The sequence below is a fragment of the Akebia trifoliata genome, chromosome 3, assembly GCF_017979445.1.
Source record: "Akebia trifoliata isolate Shusen 1 chromosome 3, ASM1797944v1, whole genome shotgun sequence".
Taxonomy (NCBI): Eukaryota; Viridiplantae; Streptophyta; class Magnoliopsida; order Ranunculales; family Lardizabalaceae; genus Akebia; species Akebia trifoliata.
Genome location: NC_141377.1, coordinates 23,530,997 through 23,542,474, shown reverse-complemented (window position 1 = coordinate 23,542,474; position 11,478 = coordinate 23,530,997). Strand labels below are relative to the sequence as shown.

Here is an 11,478-nt window from a genome sequence, read left to right as displayed (position 1 = left end):
GCCACGTGTTGACAAATCGAGCTTTTTAGGCTCGTTGGTGAACTTTATCGAAAATTTGGCATTTTTGAATTTGGAAGCTGAGCGACGAATATTGGAAAAGCGTAGGATAGGGCCATTAGGAGGTCTTAGGGGCCTTAATTCGATCAAAATATCACTTTTCAATGACTTGGGCCCTTAAGGCCCGTTGGCCCATTTATTTGGAAAATCGATATTTTTGGGCCCTTTCGAGTAGGGGCCCATTCAAATTGGGGTATCTACAGCTGTCCTTTTTTAAAGGAATTATGTGCAAAGAACTGTAAAGAATAGACTTAACCCCTATTTGTACGGGATAAAAAACTTTGTTGAAACACGACTTCGAATTGTCGATTGAATTGATGACTTTTATAGAAAATGGCTATTCAAGCACGGGGTCTGATAAAGACTTGCCTTATTAATTCCTTAATCTCGATGGCGCGGAGCTCGTGTGAGATCTCAAATTTGATAAGTTTTGAAATTCATATATTTTTTATTGTGTATTAACAAATCGAAGTTGAGTGCAACTTGAAATGATTTTTGAGAGATTTTTTTGATTTTTTTTTTTTTGCATTTTCTTGATTTTTGTTTTTTTTTTTTTTTGTATTTTCTCGATTTTTGATTTTTTGAATTTTTTGAATTTTTTTTTTTATGTTTTTGTTTTTTTTTTGTTTTTTTTATGAAATGTGCGTTCTTTACTTCTTTACATTTTTCTTCTACAACCTAAAATCCATTCTTCATTATCTTTTTTTGTTGATCTTACTTTATTTTTACCATAAGTTAATCCTTCCAATTCATGTACTGTCCCTTGTAATGACGCCTTTGATCTTTTCAACGGTGCAAACAATAAGGTTGTTAACAATTGCCACATATCTAAGATGAAGTTTTGTTGTTGGAGTCGAATCAACCAAGATCTGAAGGTAGGAAGGCTACATAGTCTGAGTCGCCCCACATTCATTGCAACAATATCAACAGGAGCATAAACTAAGAAAGAGCCTGTTGTATCGGTGCTACTCTCTTGCAATATCCACATGTTGTTCTGGTTGAAATTTGGGGTATTTACTTGTAGTAGAGATGCGTAGTTACCAGGATCTTTGCCATTAACAATGTGTGTCATTCCTTGAACAACACCACCATTAGAAAGGATATCCCGCTCATCACGAGAATTTTCATTCTTGAGGAAATCAAAGACTCTCTTTGGTGGAACAGGAAGTCAGAAAGAAGTGGCTGCACTTAGCACAATACCAGGAGGTCGGCCTGGGTCGTCTATGCTCTTTTTGGTTATGACCTTCACATCATCAGCTCCACATCCTGATAATATGGTCCATGTGTGAGTGGTAGAAGTACTCACACAAGAACAAAAACTCATCACCATTCTCTTATCTAGCTTCAACATACTTTTTCACCCTTTTTGATTCGTTGTCACACCAATATCTCCAGTCGGCATGTTACTAGTCATAACACTAGCAAGGCGTATGCACTGTCGATCTAAGGTAGCAACCCATCTCTTTGCTCCAGATCCAAGGTCATATTTTAACCAACGATTTATATATAGTGTGAACTACTTCGTCATCCCTTTCAACATGTTCATTCCATACAACCTTAGAATAACCATTTGGCATTTCTTGGATTACATAGCCAGATGGCCTTTTTCAGTATCTCAATATCGAGCTAGGACGTAAATGGTCCAAAGACACATCGACAACCGCCCAAATTCCCTCGGAGTGTTATTTACAATACCTTACAAAGAAATTCTCTCGGGTCGGAACAAGAGGTGAAGGGACTTGGAATTCTACTATCATCACTTGAAGGGCTCCATTGTAGTTTTCTACTACACCTGTTGATAATATCTCGAGAGTCATTGCTCTTGAAACAATACTAGAAAACATAATGGACCACTGATTCACATCCATAAGGATCTCAACAAGGTTAATATGATTCTTGATTACAATGACACTTTCTTGTGAAGCTTCTATTTTCAATCCAAAAGGTTTCAGCCTAATTCCTTTAGGAAAAGTTTCCATGTACTCTTCTTCATTTAGAATCTCACAAGTATCGTCAAGGCCACGCATCCATAAGGGTTCCCCAAGTTGGGCCATTCGGATCAGCTTTTCCATTGTTGAAATTGCAAGCTCGATGATCAATGGTTTATCCGTCTCAGTAGGCCCGGAGAGTGATCTCAGGAGAGGCTTGCTTAGGGTCCCTGCTTCGATGCCTTCGCGTCTTACCTAGTGAGTAGTGATGCTTCGAACGCCGAGATGGTGATGATAGGATAAGCTATCTGAATTCGTGCTTTGGAAGAGAGACTTGATTCATTTCTCATCGAGACGTGTGATTGGCACTATATATTTTATATTTTCATTTTGTTAGTAAAAAATGTAATGTCAAACTTTTGAAAAGAAAATAAGTTTTTTACTTACCCAGCCTCAGGTGTATCTAATGCTTTGAAAACTTGAAGTTTGAATAAGTCCTAGATTTTTCATCATCGACCAAAATAGTAATTTTTTTTTGAAATTTTATGAAATGTCTTTATCAAATGGGTACGATAAATTCAGAGTTTGTAAAATCTTTGATTGTGACGATTTCGGTATTTTTACCAACCATAGAGGATATAAGCGTCAATTGCTCTTTCGGTTTCTTTAGAGTCATCCCTAGTGCCCTGGTATTGGAAGACTATTATCTGTTTGGGTCTTGAAAATTTGAAAATAGTTCGCCATTCACAGTTTATACTCTTACGGGTCAGGAGTTTTTTTTTTATTTTTATTTTTTTTGTTTGCCTTTATTGCCCCTGGTGCTAATTACGATTTTCACCAGACCCGATTTTCACATTTTTGTTCATCGACGTCCTTTTTGGGATTTTCATCGTGCCGGTGGCTTTGATCTTACCATAGTCTGATTCTTTTACTCATAGCGCCCTTTCAGTTTTTCACTATACTTTTTCAGACTATGCTTGCATTTTTTAATTTTTACATTACAGTTCTTGTTCAGAGTCTCTGTGTCTTTGTGGCTTGGTGACTCAAGTTGAGCTGCGAGATCAGCGACTCTACTCTTGTAGTGGTACTCTTTCTTGAGTAATAGATCTAGATTTCCCTCTCGAGTTTGAAGACGACTATTCGTGCTTCAGCAACTCAACTTAAGCAGCTAGATCGACTACTCTACGCTTCAAGTACTATTTTTTTTTCGAATATCCAATCTAGATTCCCTTCTCGAGTCTTCCAATGACTAATAAGACTTTGAGGTCCGGACCAAGTCGAAAGATCATTGGTGCTGCTACTGTCACTATGTTGTCCTAGTACATTCCTTGATCAAAAATAACTTTTAATAGGACGAAACGTTGGCTTGGGCTTATATGGTAGTGGAAGGATACAAAAGAAGTTAAGGTCTGGATGTATTTAAATTGGTTTAGACATGGGACTCATTTATTTTTGTTTCAAAAATGTGATCTATGTCTCCTCCTAGCTCCTTTCGAGCTTGTTTAGGCTGGAGATTTGGGTCGAGCTCAAGATTAAATGTCCGAGTTTTTTTACTTTTTCAATTTTTTTTGTATTTTTAGACTTTCACAGTTTATCCTCATGCGGACCATGAGTAATTTGATGCTTTTGATTTTTTTAATTTTCTTTTCTTTTGTCTTTTTTTTTTGATAATTATTGACTTGTCCTAGTCTTAGGTTAAGAAATGAATGTGATGGCTCAAAAGGGTTGACTATGATTGATAGTTAGTTTGGAATAACAAAGATGGCCTTTCGTCATCTCAGGATCAGTTTTTAGGCATAGTATTTCTTGACAGTGTCAGCATTGATCGGGTGCAGGAAGACTTGTCCGTCCATCTTCGTAAGGATCAGAGCTCCTCCTGTCATACCTTTTGCATGATAAATGGTCCCTCATAGTTTGGTTGAAACTTTCCCCTGGCATTTTTTTGAATTGGTAGAATCTTCTTCAATACAAGGTCTCCTGGCGAGAAATTTCTAAATTTGATTTTCTTTGTACGTAACTGTCATTTGCTCGATAATTTTCTTGATGTTTTTGTTGGCTGTCTTGATTGCTTCGCTCATCTTAGGTCTGTAGGGTACAAAGTCGTGGTGAGTGATCTGGAAGTTTTCACACATCTTGATCATATCCTTATTCTTAAAGTTCTTGGCATTATCAGTCACTAGTCTGTTGGGAAGCTCATATCTGCAGATAATGTTGTTCTTGAAAAATTTTAGGATATTACTTTTTGTGACGTTGGCATATGAAGCCGCTTCTACCCACTTGGTGAAATAGTCTATAGCAATTAAGATGAAACGATGCCCGTTCATAACTTTCAGCGAGATCTGTCCGATGACATCCATGCCCCAGAGCGAAAAGGGCCAAGGGTAGTCATATTATACAGTTCTGAAGGTGAAGCATTGATCTTGTTGGCATAAATCTGGCATAGATGACATTTGTGAACATGCTGATAGCAGTCACTCTCCATAGTTGTCCAATAGTATCCTATCCTCATAATCTTCTTTGCTTGCATATGACCATTCATGTGGGGTCCACGGACTCCACCATGTACAGTCTCGATTAGTCGTTTTGCTTCAGCTTCTACCATGCATCGAAGTAAGACTTCATGATGTGATTTTTTTGTATAAGATACTATTGCTCAAGAAGAATTGACCTGCTAATTTTTTAATATTTCTTCGGTCGTTCGACGTTGCATTTGATGGGAGGGTTCGATCTTCAAGATATGCTTTGATGTCTGAGTACCATGGCTTTTCTTCGGGTTCTTTTACTTCAACGAGTAAGCAATAGGCCGGCTCATCTTGAATTCCAATCTCAATTGAGTCGATGACTAGGATTTTTGAGATACTAATCATAGAAGCAAGTGTAGCTAGTGCATCTACAAACTGATTCTTAGCTCTTGGTATGTATGTGAATGAAATCATGTCAAATCACGAATTTAGTTCTTTCAGATACTCGTGGTAAGGGACTAGTCTCTGCTCTCGGATTTTCCATTCTCTAGTTGTCTGATAGATTACTAAGCTTGAATCTCCGAAAATATCGATCTCATCTACCTCGAGATGTAGTGCTACTTTCAACCCTGCTATGCATGCTTCGTATTCAACATCGTTGTTAGAACATTGAAACTTTAGTTTGATGGCAATTGAAACGTAGGACCCGTCTGATTTGATCAAGACCGCCCCTATTACGTTTCTTTTCTAATTAGCTGCTCAGTCGAAGTACATTTTTTCAACCTGGTTCTTCATCATCGTCCTCAACCTCAGTGAGTAATATGGCTTCGTCCGAAAAGTTCGTCTTCAATGGCTCATAATCAAGTAATGGGTGCTCGACTAAGTGATCGGCGATGGCTTGCCCTTTGATGGCTTTCTGAGTGACATAGGTGATGTCAAACTCAGATAATCATAATTGCCATTTCGCTGTATAACCTATTAGTTCCGATTTCTCGAAACGATACTTCAGGGGGTCTATCCTGGTTATAAGCATAGTCGAGTAACTAAGCAAATAGTGACGTAGTCGTTGAGATGCCCAGACTAATGCACAACAAGTCTTCTCAAGTGTCGAATGTTTTGCCTCATACTCAGTAAACTTTTTGCTGAGATAATAGATAACATGTTCCTTCCGTCCTGATTTATCATGTTGCCCTAGCATACACCCCATTGACATTTCTTGTACTGAGATGTACATCAACAGAGGTTGCCTTGGAGTAGGAGGGACCAAGACTGGTAGATTGAGCAGGTATTGCTTGATTTTATCAAATACTTCCTGACAGTTTTTGTTCCATTTTTTTGGTGTATCCTTTTTGAATAGCTTAAAAACTAGTTCACAGATAGGCGTGAGTTGAACAATGAAACGATTGATGTACTATATCCTTCCCAGAAAGCTCCGAACGTCTCTTTCTAAAATAGGTGCCTTCATTTCGATGATATACTTGGTTTTTACCGGATCTTCCTCAATGCCCCTTTTGCTGACGATGAAACCCAATAGTTTGCTCGATGTTGTCACGAATACACATTTTATTGGGTTGAGTCTTAAACTGTACTTCCTCATCCTGTCGAATAACTTCTTGAGATTTACTAGATGATCTTCTTCTATGCCAGATTTAATGATCATGTCATCTAAATAGACCTCCATCTCTTTATGGATCATATCGTAGAATAAGCGGTCATTTCCCATTGGTAAGTCGCCCTTGCGTTCTTCAACTTGAATGGCATGACTTTGTAGTGGAAAGTACCCCATGGTGTGATGAATACAATTTTTCTTGGTCTTCTTCTGCCAATTTTATCTAGTTATAGCCTGAGAAGTCGCCCATGAACGAGAACATGCTATGCCCTGCTGTATTGTCGACTAGAGTGTTGATGTGTAGTAGTGGAAAATCATCCTTAGGACTAGCTTTGTTCAGGTCCCGGTAGTTAACACATATGTGTACCTTCCCATCTTTCTTAGGTACTGAGACAACGTTAACTAACCATTCGGGGTATGTAGATACTACAAGAAACCCTGCTTCGAATTATTTCATGACCTCATCCTTGACCTTGAGGGTCCATTCTGATTTTAGTATTTTCAATTTCTGTTTGATCGGCTTATTTTAGGGAACAATGGTAGCTTGTGGACGATCAGATCTATATCTAACCCAGGCATATCTCTGTATGACCATGCAAAGATGTCTTGATAATCTTGTAAGAGTTTGATTATTTCTTCCTTTTGCTGTAATGTTAATAAGGCTCCGATTTTGATGATTCGTGGGTCCTCTTCGGTACCAAGATTGATTGAATTTGTATCCTTGATGTTTGGCTAAACACCTTTCTCGTGACGTTCTACCAAATCTTTGCTTTCTTTAGACGGGTACTCTATTTCATCCTCAGACTTTTCTTCGATCCCCATGAGGTCGAAGTCGAGTTCAAGGTCAAAATCATATTTGTTCCTTTCAAATTCTATTATATCCAGGTACTCATTTGATCGAGACAGATCTCTTGAAAACTCCTTTTTTGGTTTGTGAAAAATATATATTTTTTTACAATTTTGAAAGATTTTTTATTTTTTTATCTTTCGAGATGTTTTTGATTTTTTTGATTTTTGAGGAATATTTTCTTTTTTGTGATTTTCTGGATTTCTGAAATAAGAAAAACAATCATGCAAATTCATTAGTAAAGATAGGGAGCCTTCAAAACAATTTTTACCCGAGGACGAGGGCTCGTTATAATCCTCGGGCAAGTTAGATTTGTCTAATGGCATTGTTTTAGGCCTCAGCAGTCTCGAGGGTAAATGAGAATTCTTTCCAATTGTTCAAGGTTTTCCCTTCTCAAAGGGGGAAGATGAGATGAGATAGTGATTTGTTGGGTGGTTTGGTTGGTGGTTCGGAGATAACTATTATCTCCAATTGATCTTTGTTAAGTTGGGGCATAGTCCCTCCCAAGCTTGGTTGGATGATGACTGATATCCAGTCAATACCAGTAGGGAAGGGTGATTCTTTCTCTAGGCTTGTGGTGATTTCCACTTTGGTGGATTCTAGAGCAGTCTCTGATAGACTTTCGTTGGAATCCCCATTGAATAAGACATCAATGTCTTCTACGAAGGATGATTGGGACTCAACAACTGAGTCTTCTTGAATGTACACAGGTTTGAACCTTATTGTTCTTGACTTTCTGGCTAGTTTTGTTGGCAGTGGTTCTGATAAACTATCAGGTCTGACCTGAGATTTCAGGAAGCTAACGCTAATATGAGGGACTTTACCCAGATTTCAAACATTTAGTTCACGATTTTGTTTTTTGGCTAATCGGAGTTCCCTCTTTTTGCCATTCATGTCTGCTATATCCTTTTTCGTGGGCCTAAACCCCAGATTGAAATAAGAAGTGTACTTTTTTGAGTCGACCGGTGTAGCTTTCCCTTTTCCTTCTGGTCCCGGGTCTGGGTCGGTAACCTACTTTTTTCAAAACACAACCAATCATCAGATTTTTCCTTGATAACTCTGCTCTTTCCTTCTCTTTCCCTTTTTTAACATGATTAACAGTAGCAAATTGATAGAAGTGGTAGAATGTTTTGTCCTTCGTCATCTCTATGTCGATAAACGACACGTCTGGAGCTCTTCTAGTCAGAATAAGATTCTCTGTCAATACTGATATTATCCTCTGCCTCATGATGAATTTGACTCTTTGGTGCAAAGTGGAAGGTGCAACCCCTACTATGTGGATCCATGGTCTATCCAGTAGTATGTTGAATGTTGTTGGCATCTCCATGACCTCAAAAGTTACTTCAAATGTACATGGGCCTATTGTGATCGATAAATCCACTCCCAGAGAATCCCTTCTCGAGCTATCAAAACCTCGAACAACTTTGTTGTTTGGTTTGACAGGCGACTAGTCAGCGTTAAGTTTTCTAAATGTTTCGAGAGGATAGACATTGAGGGCTGAACCATTATCGATTAACACCCTTGCAATGCATATGACCATGATATTTAATGGTTCCACATGTCCCCCCCCTTTGGCATGAATTCGCTTTCAGGGAAGATAATGGGATTGGGTGCCATGATCTGACTAACCGTTTGCTCCAACTGTGCTGGCGAAATGGTCGTAGGTACATGTGATTTCCCAAAACTCTCAATAGTACTTCTTGGTGTTTTTCAAATTTTTGTAGAAGACACAGAATGCTAATCTGAGCTGGTTGTTTGTTTAGCTGGTCGACGATATTATACTCACTCTTGCGAATATGCTTAATGAAGTCTGCAACTTCTTTATCTGACATCTTCACCCTCTTTTCTTTCTCATTATTTTTACTCATTTTGTCATTTCCTTTTATTTTTCTTTTCTCTTCATGTTCTGTCCCTTTCGATGTTTATTTTGTCTTTTCCCTGATGTTAACTCCTTTTGCTGGTAACTTTTGGCACTTCCCTGATTTTGTCATATGACCAATGTCTGTCACCATGGCTTTCTTCATGGTCTCAACCCCTGCGGTTGTGGTGATGGTGGTCTCGTAGCTCTAGAGAACTGCTTGGTTGCAGTTATAAGGGAATGGTTTAGGTAAGCGGATGGTCATTGGAGGTAGATCAGGTTTTACACTGAGAATGAGGGGTGGTGGTGATGATTTGGACATGGTGGTGATAAGAGGAGTTACGTGAGGAGTTGATGGAATATATGGAATGACGAGTGGTGGGCGTGAGGATGAAGTGTAAGGTATGTGAAAGGGGGGTCGAACTGTATTTTGGGAACTTGGCAATGTATAAGGTATGATGAAAGGTGGTCGGGTGGTAGCATTGGGATTTTGATGAGTGGGATGGAGGGTGAGGTTTACCATTATGAGTGGTAGATGTGAATGTTGAGATGAGTTGGGCGCGTATTGGTTGACATTGTTGATTATTGGTGTTTTTGGTCCCTGAGTAAAATGGATTCTGACCCTTGACCCAACAGGAGCTATCAGAGCTGATGATATTTGACTTTACGAGCCTAGGGGCAACAACAGGGATTCCCCCTCAAAGAAAGTTAGTGTCGGTAGGAAAGAAAAGAGAAAAGACACATGTTAACATTGTACAACCAAACCGATCCCTCTTCATTCCAGCACCAGTACTGAGAAAACAAACTTCGTCGACCTCATGGGCCCCAGCGCTACCACCAGCCTGTACCTCAGAACCAATTCCAAGCAAATCCTCTACCTATTGTACCACAGACACCACAGTACGGGTAGGGTCAGCAAGCACGGCCTAACAGAGTTAACAGGGTGTTTACCAGGTTACCCATGTCATTGTCAGAGTTGTTCCCAATACTGCTCAGGGGAAAGTATCTCACGAAAAGACCACCAAATCCAGAAGCTACAAGAGGACCAGGGTACAATCCTAGTTTGTTCTGTGAATTCCATATGGGTGCACCAGGGCATTCTACAGACCAGTGTTGGAGCCTCAAGCATCAAGTACAAAACCTGATAGAAAGGAAGCTTCTCATACTAGATGGACCAACGAACCCTACTCAACAACAGAACATCAACCAAATCCCCCTACCTATTCACAATATAGAGGGAAATAGGCATAGAGTGAATGCCATTCTCGAAAAACCAGATCTGCTACCTATACTAGGTTTGAAAAGGTACTGGTAGTGTGTCCCACCAAATGAGTATAAAAAACATGCCCTAGTATTGAGATGAACGTAGTGTTCATTTCTTGTTCAGTCATTGCGGGCCTTACTTGTAAAGCAGACTCTCGCCACCTTTGGGCATACTCTTTTACCGTGTCCCTCTGTTTTCTCACTATCTTAGCCATGTCATTTCGATCCAATCCCACATCCGTATTGAATCGATAATTGTGCTAGAACATCTCAACTAGGTCCTGCTAGTTCTTAATGAGAGTGTGGTCCAACTCGAAAAATCATTTGAGTGCTGGTCCCGTTAAGCTTTTTTGGAATAACTGCACCAATAGCCTGTCATCTTCGTCGTATTGGCACATGGATCCACAATATAGTTTCAGGTGTGAAAGAGGGCACCCCACTCCATTGTACTTTTTGAACTCCGGACACTTGAACTTGGTCGGTAATTGAGCATTGGGATAGAAATAGAGGTCTTTGAACCGAGTTCCACTCATAGTATTGAGGCCTTTCATCCTCCTCATTTCTTCTTGTAGTGACTCGATTTGCTGAGCCAAATTTTCATCTCTTGCACTTTTGGCCTCTGTGGCCCTATACTCATATTCGTCATCAGGAATGACCACAGGGGGTGGTCGATTATGTGGAATATAGAGTGGGGGTCCCTGGTATTCTAGCACTGCGGGAGGCATAGTGGTTTGTGGTCCCTACGGAGATTGCTCGGGTAGATCTTGATTTGACCCTGACGCATGGTGCTGCATTGTTTGGGCTTGTATGATGTTGGCATTGACTAACACGGCACTCAGCATCTTTTCTTGCCTCTCAATCATTTTCAATAGTACTGCTATTCTGGGATCAACATTTGACATTTCGACTGCTGTGGGGTATGTTGGTTCGGAAGAACTCATGGTAACAGTGGAAGATCTAAGAAAACACGGAGGTACCTCTGGCTGCTTATATTTCTTTCGTTTGGCCACCTTTAGGTACAGAAGACCAAGCGTTATTATTTTGTTTCCAAAAATAAAGAAACATGATATTTTTATTAGGTCGGGTCAAATTATTTATTATAAGGTAAACGAGTTTTAAAACGAAGGGTTTCTCGGTGCGGAGTCAGGATCAACACGGAGTTGGCATCAACGCGGAGTTGGATTGTGTATTTTTGAAAATAATTACATCAACACAAAACTGGCATCAACATGGAGTTGGCATCAGCATGGAGCTGGCATCAACATGGAATCGAAAACATTTTGAAAAAGAAAATTTCATCAGCACGGGGCTGGCATCGACATGGAGTCGGTAAAATATTTTTTTGAAAAAAAAATTATCTCAACACAAAGCTAGCATCGACATAGAGTTGGCATTAACACGGAGTTGGCATCAGCACGGAGCTGGCATCGACATAGAGTCGATAAAACCTTTTG

At 39.6% G+C, this 11,478-nt stretch overlaps 1 pseudogene; it reads right to left on the bottom strand.

Moving 5' to 3' along the window:
* Nucleotides 1-806: 806 nt before the first annotated feature.
* Nucleotides 807-10,965, bottom strand: LOC147406165 (homeobox-leucine zipper protein PROTODERMAL FACTOR 2-like; annotated as a pseudogene).
* Nucleotides 10,966-11,478: the final 513 nt, after the last annotated feature.